We start from the raw sequence: 16768 nt of genomic DNA, 5'->3' as shown, positions 1-16768 counted from the left end.
TCAGGGCTTCCTAACAGCCTCACCTGCAGAAGCTCTGGAGGGAAGCCCAGAGCAGGAAATGGGAAAGGGGACACAGAGGGTGTGGAGGAGATCGCAGCGATTCAACTAACGCAGTTCCCACAGTGGATGACGGAAGATCTACACAGCAAACCCTCAGTCCTTCCTCCCTGAGTGCTGAGTGCTGGGTGCACCTAGGGGATACAAAGATAAAGGAGCCCCGGTCCCTGCTCCCGGGCTGGTAGAGCAAAGCAGATGAGTGGAAGCAAAAGCGGTGGCATGAATCCCCTCGAGCACGCCTATGTGTTGGATTAGGAAGCTGGCAGGGTTTGCAAACAAGAGTTCTCATTCGGAACAGGAATCCACTGGAGGTTAGGTAAGGAAGATGTGGACAGTTGACTTTTTCTGTAACTCAAGAGATCGGAGCTACTTTTGGGCTCCTCTATGTCACTTCCAGGGTTGATCTCAAAGATGAGATGACATACATGAAAGGGACTGGTGTAAAATTGGGCCACACATTCATCAATTAAATACTCTTTCATTCACACATGCAGGCATCTATCCATCCACAAGAGGGAGGCTAACATGGGAGTGTGCTGGTTAAATGTGGACTCTGGTATCAGACTGACCAAATGCACTTTCAGGCTTCGCCTTTACTTAGCCTCTGTGTGCTCCGTTTCCTCATCTATAAAATGGGAATAATATCAGTATCCTTCTCACAGGGTTGTTGTGAGGCATAAATAAAATGATGCAACTAAATGGCATTTTGTACGCACTGGATACATGTCTGTGAAAATTAGCAGTGGATTTCATTCCCTCTTGGAGGGGTTCGCTGTCTGCTGGTTTGGCCCAACCCTGCATGTGAGGAACGGGTGAGGAAAGAGCATGATACGTTCCCAGAGGTCTGGAAGCAGACTGCAATGACATCACCAGGCATGTGTTCCGTTGGCCGATTCAGATTCAGACTGAGTTATGACCTGAGTTGACGCTGGTATTTCTGCAGCTGAGGTGTCATCGAAAGAGCATGCACGAGGGAGCAGAGGGTCCAGATCTGGGCTCTAGCGCTCACTAGCTCAGTGACCCAAGCCCATCGCTTCGTCTTCCTGACCCAGAAACGGGGCTTGCCCATAGAACATGTGGTTTTGTGACAGTTGCCTGAGATCGTCTGAGTGACCGCCCCTTTCGTGGCATCTGGCATGGGGAGGCGGTCCGTGTTTCTGTCCATTTATTCAGCTGGCTTAATCGACCAGGGATCCAGTGGGCCGGCCCAGAAGCGACTATGGGGCTTGGATTCGGCTCCCTACAGTCTGTGTGGAGTGACGCAGCCCCGTGGGGCCCTGGCAGCTCTGCCCCCGCTCTGGTGGGACACCCCGTGGCCCATCTAAACAAGTAGCAGGGGAGAAAGCCCAGCCTAGGGCAGCTCCAAGCGTCAGCACCCTGGGGAGTGGAAAACAGCCTCCGGGCCAGCGTCCCCGTTCCCCCTGCCCCAGGAATTTGACGTGGCTGCCGAAGTGCCTCTCCTCTTCCTCTCTCCCCTCTCTCTGCGCTACTCGCACAGCCCCCATCTCCCTCAAACTTTACTGCAGACATACTGACAGTTGTATTTTTGATGTTATTCAAAACCAGGCATCCCCCCTCCTAACAGAAAGGTCAACGATGTCTCAATCTCGCGGTGTAGGCACCCAGTGACCTGGACGCTGCCCTGCGGGCGGCGGAGCCCTCGGGCGTCCTGGGCCCTAGTGAGGCGGCTGGACAGCGCAGTGGGCGCTGTGGACACCCGAGCCCGCGGCTGGGCCCTGCCTCTTCCTGTGTGTAGCGCCAGGACAGGAAGCCCCCTCATCTTCATGCCTCAGTTTCCCCGGCTATGAAAGGGGAATGATGAGGACCGCAGTGCTGCCCTCACAAGGCTGTCGTGAGAATCAGACAAGTGAAGGCGTGGAAAGCCCGCCCCGGGCCGTGCCCAGAGGGACACCTGTCTCGGCGGCGGGCCCCTTTCACTGGAAGAATGACACAGACTGGTGGCAGCTGTTCATCCCAGCCACGGTCAGCATGATGGACCAGGAGGCCATTCCTGGGCACTGATGCCTAGCTTCCCATCCATGAGAGTGTCCAGGGGTCACACTTAGAGGTTATGTCACCTCCAAGGCTCTCCGGGGTAAAAAGTGTCCTAGTTCCGCGACCTGGAATCCCTGCACAGAAACCCCGGGGCCGTGGCGGAGTCGTATTCTCTTGTGTAGCCCCTTGCACTCCGAAGAAGCCAGAGGTGTGCCGCCCCAGGGGCTGAAGCAGGGGGGATGCCGGCGCCCCCGTCCCGTGAGCACCAGAGACAAAATGGGGCTCTGCAGGCTTCCTGAGTTCGCTGCGCCACAGCTCTGGCCATCAGGCTTGTCCTGCCCTCTTCCATCATCAGGCTGGACTCGGGCCCCAACTCAGCCCCCATTTTCTCTTGCAAGGGTGGACAATCGTTCTTCGACGATGCAGAGTTAGGAGGGCCTCAGGGGCCTACGCGCGCGGAGCGCAGAGGACACGGGAAGAGCGGTATGAGCAATGGCCTCTTCCATTTAAACAAGAGCCCTGAGAGCCCAAGGGAGGAGCAGTGAATTGCGCCTGAGGGAGATCAGGCTGGCTTCACGGATGGGTGACATGTAAACTGAGCTTTGAGGGGGTGGTTTATTAATTGCAGTAATCATCATCATCATCATCATCATCATCATCAGGGTTTCCCTTGTGCTGGGCCTGGGAGATCCAAGGCAAATAAGACAAGATCTGCATCCTCAAGGACGTTGCAGACCAGCAAAGGGTACAGACAGGCGAGCAGCTGGACAAGCAGAGTGTGAGGGGCACGGGACGGAGTGGGGCGTGGAAGGGCTCTTGGCCCAGCAGGGCGGTGGGGGGAGCCAGGGGTTCCTGCAGGCTCCCCAGACAGCATCACCCAAGCAGTTGGCTGAGTCCTGATGAGTTGTAGAAGTTGCCCAGGGCAGATGAGGGAAAGACATTCGAGGCAGAGGTACCCCGATGTGCAAAGACGGAGGACGGGCGAAGAGCAGCGGCATCTGGAAACAGTGCCTGCCGCGCTGGCAGAGAGCAGGGCCCTGGCAAGGCCAGCAGGGGCCAAGCCTGAGGCTCCGCTTGTCCTGCTAGGCCCTTGGCTTTGCTTCTGTAGGGAACCACTAAGGACTTGTGAGCAGGGTGTGACATGTCCCAGGGTGAGGCCCTGTTGTAGCCGGTCAAGGAAGCTAGGACTTGGGCTCCTGGGGTAGAGGAGAAGCCAAGGAGGGGAGGAAGCAGTAACAGTCTGGAATGCCTTTGTACCCGGGCCTGGGCTCTGGCCTTCAGCCATGTCATGTAGGCAGCATGAGCAGACTTCTGTAGGCCTGCTTATGGCTCAAGCCGTCCTCCCATTGTCAAGGGAACGCCTACATGGCAAGGGGAGGGCAGCTTTGCAAAGCTGTGAATCTAGGCTCCAGATGTGCAACTGCATAGACCTCGGAAAATATCCAAGGGGATTCCTAGTGAGACCAAGAAGTGGTCCATCTTTTCCATGGCCCCATCTTCCCATTACCTGTAAGCTACGAGGGCAAGGGCTGTGAACTTTATTCTTCTTCCTGTCTCCCCTTAGCATCAGACATGGGGCCCCGGGTTGAGTGGGGGTTTGATAACCAACAAGGAAGACACTGCCTGACTCGTTTCTCAGAAAGCGGAGTGGCCTCAGCACTTGCCCACACCGGATAAGGTGTGGTGGGCAAGAACCACGAACACTCAACACTCCGGCTTAGTTTAAAATTGAGGGCCACTTTGGAACAAAACCGAATCACTGCCAAACTTACAGGAAGTCAAACTGACTCTTCATGAAGATGTCATCCGGTTTTCAACAGGTTGAACGTGTGGCCTGGGCTCTGACCCCAAACCTCATGGATTTGAATCCCATTCTGCAACTCACTGGCTGTGTGATCTTGGGCAATTATTAAACTCACTGAGCTTCTCGTTCTTCTTTTATAATAAAGCGGAAATAACAAGACCTTCCTCATAGGGTTACTCTGAGGATCAAACGAGGCCAATGTACATACACTCAATACATGCTAGTATTGTTGACATTATGATTTCTATTTCTCTTTATAGTTTTGATAGTACTTAGGGAACACCGAGATTGGGAGAAGGGAAGGAAGGGAAAAGGTGTGCTTATGTCTACTGAGATGCCATGAAACCCTTTCATGTTGGAACGAAGGTATCTTTTGTTTCTAGAAGGATCAAAATGTTTGCTCAACAATCTTGGACTACGACAAAAGCAAAATCAGCATCCTGGATGATTGTCTCTATGACCAAGTCCAGATGAATAATCCTACCTGGGACTCTGCACCAGACAACCACAGATGGGTGTCCGGGCCCTGGGCACGTCCTCAGCGGGGCCTATGGAGCTCTGACAGAATTGTCGTCATAAGCATAACCCCACACCAGGAACCTGCGAGAGTCCCTGTTTCCACGAGAGAAAGAAACTCGGTCTCCAGAATCCACTCCCAGGAAGGTCTCTCAGAAGAAACTGCTGATTGTGCCGACGTTTTTTTGATAAGTTAAACCACGCCCGTGTGGGACTCAGCAAGTCAATTCACCTTTCTAGGCTTCAGCTTTTTTCACGGGCAGAACAAGAGGATGAGACGGGTCGACACCGGCTAGAACTAGGTACTAATGTACTATCCACCTTGGACATTTTCTGATGTTTAATTCAGGTACCAAGGAGAAACCAGATGGACCCACCCATTCACATAAAGTTAAGACGAAAACACCTCCCAGCCCAGGGAGTTGAGAGGGTGTCCTGGTGAGAATGAAACCCGCTGGGGAGGTTTCAACCGCTGGATGGTGCTCTTTGGAGCCAAAAAAACCCCCCAACCCTGACCAGGACTGGGAGGGCAGTTGGGAGGGACAGAGTCTACAGACCCAGGACCTCGCTGCTCATGCACCTTCGTGTTGCCAGCAAAGGGCATGCAGGGGAAGCAGACCCTCGAACAGGCCAGTGGGCTCCTGTTTGTACGCCAGCATGACACACCGCAGGTCGGCAAGGCCAACGTCACCCCTGTATCTCGGCATCCTTTAAAACGTACTAACTTTATTTTTAAAAGTTTTTTTTTCCCCCCTGGGGGGGAAGAAATGAGCGCCTTCTGTAACAAGGAAAATAACAACAATAGTCATAATAATGAGAAAAGCAAAATAAGCACATGTAAGTGCATTTTTTTTCTTAGAGATTTATTTTTGTTTGATGACACTGACGCCAGTCAGGGAGAGAGGAGGCCCCGCAGGGAAGGGAGCACCCAGAGGAGGGGCTGCTGCTTCCTGTGGGGGGAGGGGGGGTGGTTCGGGGGTCGGGGGGGGGGTTGGTGGTGGGGTTTGTTTAATTTGCTGCTGGAAGTTTTCCTTTTGTTCTCTTTTATAAATCTCTCCCTGGGCTTTCGAGCTTCCCCCCCTCCCACCTCCCTTCCCCTGCCCCCCAATTTCATTTTTAAAAAGCGAGCTCGCTCGCCAGGTGTGTCCCCCAAGCTCTCACAGCTCTAATAAATAAGGAGCACCTGTAAAACAGTAGCTTGACTTGTTAAGTGACTCTGTACAAAGGAGAATATAGAAATACAGTATGTACACGGCATCCACGGGCCCGTGGTGCGTCAAGGCCGGCGTGACACTGTCCCGGCCTCACCCGCCCGCCGCCTCCCGCTCGGCGGCCCGGGGGGGGGGGGGGCACCTGGACCCCTCAAGAGGGAACAATTGCTTTATCTGAGTTAGTAAACAGATACACTGAATCACAAGGTGATTTGATTTTTTTTTTTTTTTTTTAGTTTTCTTCTTTTTTTGGATTTTTTTCTTATTTTTTCTCTTTTTTTTTTTTCTGTACTCATCAGAATGGGATACTCCACAACTGTCTCACCAACTCAGTGTCAGTACACATGCTCTAGAGGACTTCTGGACTCGCAGCTACAATTGTACAAGTGCACACAAGAAAATCTACCCTGTTATCCTCCACCCACTGATTGAGGATCGAATTGCACATTTCTCTTAACCATGACAGGAGAAAGCAAACAGTGAAACAAAATCATGGGCGATCTTTCTCACTTTCCCTCTTGTTTTCACTGGTTCGTCCATACCATTCTAATTATCATGAAAGGACTCTGCGTATAGAGAGATTGCTTCACTGACTTCCTGGATCACCGAAAACCATCAGGGTTGAAATTTCATCCAAGTCTTTCGTGACGCCCAGCAAATAGTCCCCCTCGGATTATTTTACACCTTGAGGGCATTTTGGTCTTCAGTTCAACACTCTCGCTCTGTTCCCAAATGGGGCGCTATTTAGGAGAATTTAAAGAGAAAGCTGAGAAGAATAAACATTTACCGAGTTCTCTTGGCATTCAGTCTCTGAAAAACCACAGTATAAACTATTCATGCTGCTTCTTACATCTGTCAAATCGAAAATTAAAAGCCATAAAAGTGTAACACTGAAAATATGGCATTAAAAAGGATAAAGGTGGCCTTTGTAAAAATAACAAGAAAAGTATATTAGCCAATAAAATATTCTAACTCTTCATTTAAAAGTGCATCCTGGGCAGGACAGAGATGACGCCGAAGTGTTGGGACTCCAGTACGACCCCTCTCCGCCTTCAAAACGTGAACAGTAAAGGTCCAAAACCGTACAATGCAAATCACAATTCTTAGTGTAGCAGCAAAACCACAGCAGTTTTTAAAATGACTAAAAAAAGATTTTTTGTTTTCAAATTCGTATCCTCTTCCAGCCTCACCCTCCGAGCCTCGAAGATGGAGCGGGGAGAATACCTACGTTGGTCCTTGTGGCTTGTCGGTGTTTTGTTTTTCTAAAAACCAGGGGCGAAATCCCGACGTTCCTCTGGGGAGAAGCAGAGACGGCGGCCGCAAGAAGGCTGGGCCGCTTGGTGGGTCCAAGACGCGCCGGCTTCTCTGGGCTGGAGGCCACCGAAGGAGGGCTGCTTCCTCCGAGATGCTTAATGACAGGAAGCGGCTTTATTTGTTTGAGTTTGAGCCAGAGCGGGTGGTGAGCTGACCAGCTGGTGTCATCGGATGGCGTGACATGGTTTGCTCTGTGCCCTCTCTCCACGCAAGCTACCCTGTGAGTGAGCGTTCCTGGGAAAAGAGAAGAAGGGGCCCGTCAGAATCCGCGGGATCGCACCCACACCCCTACCCTGAGCGGGGGGCACCCAGGCAGGGGTGGGAGGTGGCCGCTCTGGCCGGCAGGCCCGACCTACGACGGATCCCCAGGACGAGAGCAGCACAGCATGACTCGGACGTGCCTTTAATTCGCAGTTCTGCTCGGGTCGGCCCTGCCAGCTTTGTGTGAGGAAAGGAAACACGAGTGGCTTCTTGGAATACCAAAACGAGCTCGGTGCACCACGCCCTCCCCCGAAGACCGCAACAGCCTCGCTTCGCCACCGCGCGACCCTCGCCCGCCACCCTACCGCCCGCTTAACTGGCAGCTCTTCTGAACTGCCCAAGGTCGCCCCAAAGCGAGGCAAGGTCACCAGGGGGCCCTGGAGCTCCAGACCTCAGCCCGGTACTCCGTGTCACAGCTCTGGTGTTTGCTGTAAAGGAGGAAAGCCGAGACAGGCACTTTTTAGCACATGCACGGTTACTGTGGACACGGAGACCTCTCTTCAGGGCTTTCCTGCAGAGGCAACTGAGCTGGAGAAATGCTCCTCTCCGTGGGTCTGGCCTGACAAAGGTGAGCCATTCCCATCTCTTGATATCCAAACCGAACAGTAGCACGAGACTGGAAGACAATAAACCGACAGGGCCTCGGCGACCCGGGGCCGAGGCTCGGAATGGGATCGTTCACCAGGAAAGTCAGTTTCTGGAGAATGCCCAGCCCAGCTTTTGCCGCAGGTGTTAGGCTCTGCCTCTCCAGCCCTACTGGCTTATTTCATTGGCTACCAGGCCCCTGGTTTGAAATACAACCTCCTGAGGACACTCAGTGACTCCTAGTAAACAGCCATTTAGAAGTCTGCCAAGCAAACTGTAAAGTCCCTGAGGTTTGGGGCCGTGTCTGTTTGGCCCACATCTCCACACCCACCCCCAGGTCAGCTAGACACATGCATGTCAGGTGAATGAGGGTCAAGCAGCTCCCGTCCCTCATCCCCTCAAAACAATTCCTTTTCTTTCCTGCTGGTATGTGAGGATGTCAGAAATGTGAAAGGGTAAAATCTGACTAAACGTGAAGGTGGTGACAGAGGACTCGTAAACATCTTTACAACGGTTGAGATTATTCCTAGAACAACGAACACATAATTTCAGAGAGGTGACAGAATTGGAAAACTTGAAGGGACCCCAGAGATAATAATATAATTTCCGCATTTTATAGATGAAGAAAAAGAGGCCACAAAGAGACGTGCAAACTTACTCAGGGTGTCTGTAGCATGAACTTTAGCACAAGTATGAGGAGGTCAAAACGCCCGTTGGGAGGACTAAGTACAAGTCTGTGCTTTAAACCCTGCTCTCCAAGGCATGGTGTTAATGGTAACGATAATAATGATCAGCCAAAAACAAGGTCTGAAAATCTGAATGTGCATGACAGGAAATGCCTGAGTTCCCCAAATCACATTAAATCACCAGATCTGTGTGTATTTAATATGTATATTAAATAACCAAAGTGAAAATGCAAAACACCACAAATATGCAATGGGTGTGGAATTACAAGGCCATGGAAACCTTTTCATTTGGCATGGTCAGATTTGGAAATGTGGGTATTTATCTCTGAATAAAGAGCTCATTTTTATTTCTTCCTTGTCTCTCTCTCTCCTTTCCTTCCTTCCTTTTCTTTCTTTCTTTCTTTTTTCTTTTTTTGAGAATGAAACAATGGCAAGAAGGGTTACAGAAGTAAAAATGCCAAGAGCCACTATCAAATGAGAGGCCATAAAGAATTGGAAAGGAGCTTCAGAAATCATGAATGGATCCAAAGACACAAACGTAGCTTCTTCTGGGGCAGTTCTTTTCCATGTAGGGAGCAGAGCCTGGAGCTTGCTGTGGAGGGAGGAAAACCATCCCCACCTCTGGGCTTGGGGCCAAGAGTGACCAAATCTTGTAGTCAGAGGGGGCCTCTGAATCCTTTCTTTAAAAAGGAAAAGAAAGAAAGAAGAAGAAAAAAAGCATTTAACGCTTTCTTCCAGTCACTGGGAAACACCGCCATTTTGAATGACTTACTTAAGAACGCCTCAACTGCTTTTTCAAGGATGTGGCTTTTTTTCCCTGTAATGTAATCATCACCTCAAAAAGAGGAATATCTCTCAGATGAGTTTCTTTATATTCAAGTCACCTTTGGACAAAGGCCAAACATGGACAGCATCAGCCTACTTGGAGAAAATTTCAAGGCTTTCATAAGGGACTGGGAAAACGGGATTATAATGAGAGCCATTCTGGAACCTTAACTACAGCGTTTGCCATCCCAAACACTATAATAATCATTATTATTCTCTGGTATCTATTATTGTCTGGTAAATAATATGTGTTTTCCCCCCAAGTTCTAAAGGGTGCAGCTGCGCCACACTCTATTTTTTGCAGCCCAATTCCTGCCGCTCTGAAAGCCTCCTCACACCGAGCTTATTTTAAGAGAATGGCAAAGTAGACAATTCGTGCTGTTTCTTTCCCTCTCGCCACATACTTGCCGGGTCTGGGACACCCACAGAGGCCAGATGGTGGCAGTACAAGTCCCTGTCTGCTGGTAACATTTGAGGAGGGGGTGGGACGGCGGTCATCCCCGATTGTTCCCATGACTCTGGCTGGTCAGGGGACACCGGAAGAGCCTCTGGAATCAATGACAATGAAGAACCAAGCTTGGGCTTCACCTTCCCCAAGGGACTGGTATGCAAAGTATGACACTCAAGAGTGGGGAGGAAGCAAGCTTGCAGTTTTAGAAAGTGATCATGAGGAAGCTCCGGAGCCGAGCCACTTCCTACATTGCCCTTGCCAAGCAGAGGGATCTTATGGAAAATCCACCCACTTCAAATTTCTTGATCGGAACGAAGGGGAAATTACTATGATAAGTGGAGAGAGACACAAGTTACAGTCCAGCGTGTCCCCTTCCTTAACCTCCCCAAGCCTTGATTCTTCTTCTGTGAAATGGGTGCCTCGGGGAGATTTTTCTATTATATCTTCCATCTCTCAAGCTCTGTGACTGTAGGATTTTTGGACCAAAGCCAGTATCAATTATGCAGGACTATGAACTTGAGCATAACATAAGGAAGGCTATAAATTTCTGAACTCCAAAGCCCAAAGTTCCAGAGACTCCTTTCTATTAATCTCTCTCTCTCACACTCACACACACACACACACAGCTCTCTGGCAGAGAAGTTTGGAGTGTCCCTATAATGCAAGGAATTCTGGGGAAGTGGCTATCCTTGTGCCCCACACTTGGGTCTTCCTGTGAGTCGGGGGTTCATCCCAAGGCAGGACAACCCAGGGTCCTATTACATGGAATATCACAAGTATACCATGCATGTACCATATTTGGAGACCGGCTCCACAATGCATGGTCTCCAGCAGGCTCATATGGCCAGGTGCCTTCAGAATTCTAGGCACGCTTGTCCCTTCAGGTCGGAAGAATGAAGTACCTTCCTTAGGGAATGCATAACCAAGTGCACTGAGAGAGCCTCTGCCTGCCTAGCACTTTTCTTTCTTTCTCTCTTTCTTTCTTTCTTTCTTTCTTTCTTTCTTTCTTTCTTTCTAGTAGGCTCCACGCTGAGTGTGGAGCCCAATGTAGGGCTTGACCTCACGACCCTGAGATCAAGACCTGAGCTGAGATCAAGAGTTGGACGCTTAACCAACTGAGCCAGGTGCCCCGCTTTTCCTTTTTTACATCAGGAAAGCATTGCTGAGAATGTGATTGAGTTACTCATCCTCCTTTACCACACAAGAATTTTCAGAGAACTACAGAGAACAAAAAATATGCCTGAGTACTAATAAATTTTTTCCATGTTGATACTGTCAAAATACCACCATTCTCACCTTCTCTTCTTTGGCCTTTACAGTCTAAGACTTATGCTGGTTGCATTCAAAAGGAAATTTTATAATTTCGACACAACCACTCCCAAAAGTAAATGTGTGTCCAGAGAAAAATGTCTGTCTTATCCTACATCCCAACATTTGCAAGCTGGTCCCTCCATGGTGCAAGAGTCCACCTCTGCTGGGAAGCCTGCCTCGATTTATCTAATCCATTTTCCAAACTTTTATTCTTCTTTCCTTCCTCAAATACCTTTGTCATTAGCATAATCAAAATCCTGGATGTCGGTCGTGTCTTACTTGTTTAGAAGGCAAGCTCCCCACGTCTGTCATATTTACTCCCGGAGTCTACAGCCCTGTGGCATCAACTCTACGACGCGCAAGAGATGCCCACTGCCGAGCCGCTGGCCTTTGCCCATTTACCTGAGCCCTGCAGTGATGCGGCTCCCCCGGGCACGTCAGCCCATCACTTAGCACGGTTAAATACAGCCATTACGTGCTGGCTTTGGCCATGCTATTTATCTGGGCCAATAATGAGTCCCTGAGGACTGAACTGCTCTCAGGTAACCGCAGCTATTCTGGGACACTCACAAGAGTAGAGCCCTGCGGTCAATGAGCAGAGTCACCTGCGTTAGCTGATAAACCCAAGTGTGATGCCAGAGAGTGGTCTCCACAACGCGCCCTTCCTAGAAAAGGCTGCGGCGTGGTGAGGTTTTGCCAAAAAATGGTTCCTTCTCTCCCCCATCAACCATTGTTTCGTGAAGTTCTGAAACGGCTTTTACCAAGACGGAAAGCGTTTTCATTTATGAAGTGGGTGGCACCTCTTTTCTTATGGCTCATTAGTTGGCGAAAGTCATTGAAAAACATCCCTTCTCCTTACTAGTGTGATTGTTATGGGACATAAGCAGGGGTGGGAAGAGGGGTGTGGAAGCCGAGGGTGAGCTTCAGTTAGCTCAGGGCTGAGCTCTGGTCTGAACTACAACCTCATCGCCACGGTGCTGCCCTCCCCACAGCTCTGATAAGCCAAGGGTCATGTCTATTTAACAGAAAAAAAAAAATTAAGCCAAACATCAGGTCTTGCTTTTCTTTTTTATAGGTTTCTCCTTTAGCAATATCTCCTATTTTACTCTTTAATCAATAAAAGTCACAACCATATAAGACCACCTACTGGGATAACTCCATCTTTAATTCTTTGTTTGAAAAATTAAAATTTTGGTTTTCTTTGCCTGGCTGGTTCTATGAGTTAAATGGGTAAGAGGCCTGTTTATTCTCCTAAGTGGTCACTGCTATTTCTCGCTGACCTCTAAAAGTTCCTAGGGGACAAAGAGCCCTTAGCCATGGAACCCCATCTTGTGCACTCATACAAGTTCTTTTCTTCATCCTGGACAACTGATCTTCTTTAAATACCTCAACTCCTTTCTGGAACCTGGGAGTTTGAGCAAAACAAATGACCCTGTCTGGCCCCTCCCTAAAAGCATGGGGGGATTCATGAGTACATTTTCATCAACACACAGGAGCTGGTGGTTACATCCATTCACAAAAGAGAAAAATAAAAAAAGGAGAATTACCTAACATAGCTAATGTTCTGCAGGAAATTTTGACAATGAGCCAAAAGCTCTATGCTCTGGCTTTTAGGACTGAGCACTTCCATGATGGTTTGGGAAAGCTGCATTTTTTTCTCAAATTTTAGTGAGCACCTACTTTATATTAAATACTGTACTAGGCACTCTTATAGACTTATTTCACTTGAAAACAAGCCCATTGTATATACCTGTTTCACTTATACACTTATTTCATTGAAACAACAATGCTACTTAAGTATTTATTATTGTCCCCATTTTGCAGATGAGGAAACTTTCCTAGGAAGGTTAAGGAGCTTACTTGGTCAAGGTCGCTAGCTAGAAAGGGGCAGAGTGGGTTGAGTCCAGCTCCTGTGACCCCAAGCTCCATGGTTCCATCCAATGAGTGCTTCCCCCAGTCTGGGGTTTCATCTCTCCCCTTCCTTCCTGACAAGTGGGGGTCACAGTCCAGGTCCTTCGCTTTACAAACAAGAACTCTGAGAAGTTATTTGATAAGAAGTTATAATTACATTTTCAATCAAGTTCCATCCAATACACAAACTAGCTAATGCTAGTTCATGTGCCTTCTAAAAATTCTGCCTTGGACAAAAAACAGTAGATGTTTATTGTGTTAAGATTGAGTTTGTTATTTCTCTATATATTATCTGGACATAGGCATTTTAGGTTTAAAAAAGAAGAAGAAAAAGATCCTAGAGCAAAAAGCAGCTTTCTGCAGCAAGTAGCTATGGTCTATGGAGCAACAGTAAATTTTAGGATTTCAGGCGGGATCTGGAAAGGTGGTCTTTCTGGCACTTTATCCCTTCTTTACAACCAGTCGTGAGTAGAGGAGGGTAGGAAGGAGAGCGGGAGATACTGGGAGAGAGAGGGAGAGGCTTCATATTTATGGAAACTAACTCCCCTGTACAGAATGAGAGCAAGCATACTGACTCCCCACCACCCCGCCGCCCACCCCCGCCCCCACACAGCCAAGGAGATGGAGAATGTGGTTAATAATTGCTTCCCTGCAACCCTTCACCCTCCCAATCGCAGATGTTGAGGTACGACTTACTTCCTCTCTGAGACCAGCTGCCCAACATGATGAAGTGAAACCATGGGTGGCAAAAATATGCCTCTGGTTCTTGGCATGGGGCGTGTAACTCAAGCAGCTTGGGTCATATCTTGTGTCCCACTGAGAGGAAAGGCAGATGAGGACTCAGGTTCTAATCCTGGCTATGCCACTCTGACCTTGAGCATTTGCTCTGTTTGTCCCAGTCTCTACTTGTTTTTACAAGCTGAACCAGACATCTTAGAATTTCTGGAAGGGTTTTCCTAACCTCCACGGTTGACAGCGTGGAAATGTTCCGTTACCTTCCATTACACATCCAAGGGAAGCAAGTTCTGGGCTACAGGGGCTACCATGACGATTCTTTTAGCAAGCACCTACTATATGCCCAGGTACGACCTGGGCGTTTTCACCCAGGTTAGCTACACTGGAGCCTGATGACTCTATGAGCTAGGGGCTATTATCTTCATTTTCCTCCTACATGAGACGTGCTCAGCGATTTTGCATGGGGACTCTGGAGCCAGGCTGCCAGTCAGATCCCAGCACTGTCGCTGACTGACCAATGACCTTGGGTAGGAGACTTAGCCTCTTTGTGCCTCAGTTATTTCATCTGTAAAATGGATTTACTAATGGTATCCCATAGCGTTGTTGTGGGCATGTAACATTTGAACACTGCCTACATGTAGAGTGTGCCTGATAAATATTAGCTGACACCATTATTTAATGAGAGTACAGGCACAAAGAGGTTGTAACGTGTATCCAAACTCTCACAGCTGGTAAGAGATACGGCCAGTTTTCAAATGCAAGCAGGTCTCACTCCAGCCTTTCTACTAGGGACAGTAGCTGCCGGCTCTTGGGCACCTGTGATGTGCCCCACTGTCCATGCTCTCTTACCAATCCCTCACAGCAACAGGATCGCTACTCGTGACCGAGAGGAGACAAAGCGCTTCCTTCCTCACCCACGAAATGGCTCTGCCGGGATCTGGACCCAGGCTGGCCCAACTCCAAAGCAGAGGCCCTTTGCCACGAAACCACACCACTGCCTACCTGCACCGCCGGAAGCCCACTGTCACCACGTGTGGGCGCTTCAGAAGAAGGCCTATGGCATGGGAGGTTAAAAAAGATGAAGGACATCCCCCAAAGCTGTCCCCCTCCCCTGACAGTACCTGCAGGCCCCGGGGAGGGTGGGATTCAGCTGCTGTGGACATCTCAGAAGCTGTCTGAGGTAGAGCCGGCCACTCAAGCATGATGGCTGCTCCTCGGGCCAAGATCAGAGCGTCTGGGGGTCCCTGCGGCCACCGCCCAGGCTCTGCGCCCATCAGCGGGGAGGTCCTCTGCCGGGAGCGCACGGCCTGCCCCCGTGTGCCCGAGAGCCACGGCCCACAGCCCGCACCCCGCACCCCGCCTGGCCGGCTGGCCGGGCACAGGGGCCGAGCCCTGTGTCTGCAGCACCCTGGGGCCCGGCCAGCGCGCCGCGACTGCACCGGGACGTGGTCTGTCGGTGGTGAGGTTCCTTCCCCCACGTGCTGGGAAGCCGCTCTAGGCCCACGCCAGACACAAGTTCCTCCTGCCGCCGCACCGCCGCCGCGCTGTACACGCTCCAGTACCCACGGGGCGGCCTCCGCCCCTCGCACGGTAGCGATAACATCCCGCAATGTTTAGCATCCAGCCCTGGTAATTAGCCTGTCATCAGAATGCAGCGATCAGCTTTAGTGATGCCAGTCTTTCTCTTGCTTCCTTTCAGTCTGCGAACAGCTGCTAAAGTAATTTTCCCCCAACACAGATTTCATGCTGTCACTCCTCCGCTCGAGGTCGGGGTGACGCTGCCTAACGCATGGAGTACCCACCCCACAACCCGCCGCTCCCCCACTGACTGCCCTCCTCCAGCCTCCGGGGCCCCTCTCCCTCCGCGTAGGGCTTTGCTCCAGCCGGGCCGGGGGTGGGGGGGTGGGGGGGCTCATCCCTTACGGGGCTCACTCCTCTCTGCCGCTGTGGCCTTTCACATCCTATTGCACCCCTTGGCCTTACACTCCGACTGCCATCCGTGCCGCTCCCCAGACTCAAGACCTAACTCGCAACTCGCGTGCTTTATGGAACCCTCTCAGGGTAACTCCATCCGCTATTGCTCTCCCGGGACTTGTCTCCTTCATTTATTCAGCGAATACCAGGTGCATGCCCACCGGGCCAGCCCTGCGCTGGAAAGCCGGTTACCGCAGCGAGCGAACCGCGCCGGGCCCGCCTCGCCGAAGCGCACTGTGGTACCACGGCGTCGGCAGCTCTGCGTGGCGCTGGGAGAAGCTGCCTTGGCTACTTCTTGTCGCTCAGCACCTTGGTAGCTCCTCAAGTCAAGGACACCTGCCACTCCCTCTCCCTTTTTTTTTTTTTCTTTTCCCTTCCTTCCTTCTCCTTCCCTCCCTCCCTCCTTCCTTCCCCCTTCCTTCCTTTTTCCCTCCCTCCCATCTACATTCACTCACTCCCTTCCTTCCTTCCTTCCTTCCTTCCTTCCCTCCTTCCTTCCCTGTATCTCTTGACAACAGTGTCCCTGCACAAAGTGTGTGTGAGATATCATTAGTTAAAAATGGATATGTTTTTAAAAAAAAATAGATATGTTTTATTCTTTAGGGAAAGACATGAAGACCATCTCTAACTATCAATAAGTGAAAGGGGACTGCCTCTCTCTGTTTGGATATGATTGGGAATTTATTAAGTTTGTGGACTGTAAAATATGAATTAAGCATAAATTAAGAACTCCAAATACAGAATTTTTTTAAAAGCTATTATTCCTCTTCATAGGCCACACACACACATACACACACATGCACACACACGCACGCACATACACAGCTGAGACAAAGAACAAGTTGATCAGATGATCAGACAGTGAGGAGTGCTGTCAAAATCAGAACTCTGAACCCGTGGCCCCTCATCTTCATTTGCAGAGCCATAACGTTTTTCCAACATTTTTCATAGTTTTTCAATTAACACTTAGGATTCATGTTGTTCAAACCTTGGTAGATATGAAAATAGACATTAAGTCCCATGTTTATGATGCCATCGTATTAAATGAGAGGAATGGAGGGACCTGGATGTATTTTTGGTTTGGCAAATTGTAGAAATAGTTTTTTCAAACATTTGGGGTTTGGCTAAAACC

The 16768-nt window shown here is 49.9% G+C and overlaps 1 protein-coding gene across 1 annotated transcript in view; it reads right to left on the bottom strand.

The window, feature by feature from the left end:
• Window positions 1-5351: 5351 nt before the first annotated feature.
• The window catches only part of SOBP (sine oculis binding protein homolog), a 160001-nt gene continuing 148584 nt past the window's right edge, over window positions 5352-16768 (bottom strand). The window contains 1 exon segment of the mRNA XM_034991738.1: window positions 5352-7131. The gene's annotated coding sequence lies outside the window, so the exon portion shown is untranslated.

The sequence above is a fragment of the Mirounga leonina genome, unplaced genomic scaffold (genome assembly GCF_011800145.1).
Source record: "Mirounga leonina isolate KUSES-001 unplaced genomic scaffold, KU_Mleo_1.0 Mir_53, whole genome shotgun sequence".
Classification (NCBI taxonomy): domain Eukaryota; kingdom Metazoa; phylum Chordata; class Mammalia; order Carnivora; family Phocidae; genus Mirounga; species Mirounga leonina.
The sequence above is the reverse complement of the archived record's forward strand: the minus strand, read 5'-3'. Positions and strand labels throughout refer to the sequence as shown.